At 40.2% G+C, this 2,300-nt stretch overlaps 1 pseudogene; it reads right to left on the reverse strand.

Moving 5' to 3' along the window:
* Window positions 1–1,042: 1,042 nt before the first annotated feature.
* LOC109240221 lies at window positions 1,043–1,697 on the reverse strand (annotated as a pseudogene).
* Between the last annotated feature and the right edge of the window lie 603 nt (window positions 1,698–2,300).

The raw sequence follows: 2,300 nt of genomic DNA on the forward strand, positions 1-2,300 counted from the left end.
GAATATCACTGAATGCACAAAGATGTTGTATCTTGCACCAGATTGTTATATCACAAAAGATATCACAATGGATAGTGATGTCAATTCATGATGCACGCTTCTTCCTAGTGAGAAGTGACTGCTGCACTGTCTGCACAGTCACTTCTGTGCGGTTGCGTTCCAGCTGGATAGTGGACTTGTACTTCTGTCAGAGAACACTAACGGACCAGGTCCCAATTGTGTTCCTCTTTGTAATGATTGCGAGCAGTCACAGACTCGTAAATCTATCAGAGAACCCTAAGGGACCGAGTCACCAGGTCCCTATTGGGTTCCTTCCTGAGGTCGTTCATGGACCAGGATAGTTGAAATGTAGGTCAGGTTCTCTATCTGGTTCTTCACGACAAGTTTGTTAGATCATCAAAACATCAGAAGCATAAGGCAAAGACATTGAGAACCCATCACATATTGTACCCACTGTGATGCTATGACGTGGATTACGTGATTTCTTACTGCTCAGTCTTTATTTACTTTTATTACTTACTGAGTTGGCGTACTCACATTACTTCCTGCACCTTGTGTGCAGATCCAGGTATTTCTGAGCTCGGTGGCAGGTTCATCGGAGTTAGCAAGGTAGCTGCCTGGCGATCGCAGCCCTGCTTTTCTCCCTTCTTATTCTCCCTTAGTGTATTTTGTTATTTTCCCCGACCATGTTGGTCTTGAGGTCATCAGACCGTTGTAGTAGATGCTCATGACTAGTGCCCTATTACAAAACATGAATAACAACAACTAGTAGTACTACGCTTCAGTCCTAAACAAGTTGGGATCAGTCATATGAATCCTCGTTGACCATGTTACTCCATTTAAATCATCTCATGCTAGTATTATGCAAATACAAATAATAAGTATTAGGAGTTTCGTATATAAGGTATAAATCTCTGAAAGGTAAACCACTCTTAGAAAGCATAAGAACTACAATAAAAGTGCTAATGTCTAAAAATGTATCTCAACTTAGTATGCATCGCCTATTACAAGAAATGATAAGCAATTAAAACAAAAGGTTCAATTACCAGTTCCCTTTAAACTGTGAAACGGGTCCACCGGGTCGTCGTTGATCCCACCATTGAAGACCAAATCCCAATCCACCACTCACAAACTCCACAGGAGAAGCCCATTTAACCGCCCCGTATGAAACCAGCCCATTCCCATCAAAAACTCTCTTAGAACTCAACCCCACATTAACAAAACTCACCAGATTAATCCTCCCATCCTCCCCAAAACTCACAAACTCCGACCCATTTTCACCCACATCAATACCCGCAACCCGACCCGAATGAAACCCTTACCGAATTGACAAAATCCAACGACCCATTAACCAAATCAGCTTTATAAACCAACAAGTCCCTAGAAAATGTAGATGCAACAATAAGGGGTTTATTGGGGTTTTGTGAGGTTTTTAATGAGCTGATTCTTGATGGTGTTGTGAGTGAGGACTGAAGTGTAATTTCTGGTGAGTTTGAGTCTGAATTTGAAGTTTTTTGTGTTAAATTAAGGAGTTGGAGTGATGAGTTAGATGAGTCGGAGTTAAAAGTGGCGAGAATGATGTGATGGTGAAAAGCGGAGAGTTGAGGGAGCCAACGGAGGGAATCAACGTAGTTGTTTTAAGGGAAACGATGGACCTGGAGTTGTTGAGAAGAAGAAGAAGAGGTGATTACTGCCATTGTTGAATGAGGGTTTTTGCTTTGAGGGTTTTAACTGAGAGTGGACTGTGAGTTAAAAGGAGGGAGAGAGGTTTTGGTGTTTTTTTTTGCTGCATTACTATTTGAATTGAAGGAAAAGATAAATGAAAAGCTTCTCAATGAAAATAGATGGGTTCCTTTCTCTTTTTTTTAAGGAATTTTTACCTCCTATAGCAAAGGTTAGATACCTTATTTATTTTAAATAAATATCCTTTTAAAAAATTATATTCCATAGCTACCTTTTGATTTTTATAGCCAAATATCTATTTATGGTCCCCGCCTACCCTTAAGCCATAAAATACGCTTTGTATTATTTTTCTCTCTCATTCTTTTAGATTTTTATCCACTCTCTCTCTCTCTCTCTCAACGCTTTGTATAATAGCTAACGAGTTCTCTCCTGCTCCGTGAAGGAAATTCAATAGCAAGTTGGTTCCAAAAATTCCTGCCTAGTGAAGCAGGATTGGAAAATACAACCTCGTGAAATACTTGTTACGGGGATGAGTAGTGACATTGAAGTCAGTCCAATCAATTCTTGGTCGACGACCATCACCTGAGTAGAAAACGTAAGGGGCAAAGGTAGAGTAT

This window comes from Nicotiana attenuata, unplaced genomic scaffold (assembly GCF_001879085.1).
Source record: "Nicotiana attenuata strain UT unplaced genomic scaffold, NIATTr2, whole genome shotgun sequence".
Classification (NCBI taxonomy): domain Eukaryota; kingdom Viridiplantae; phylum Streptophyta; class Magnoliopsida; order Solanales; family Solanaceae; genus Nicotiana; species Nicotiana attenuata.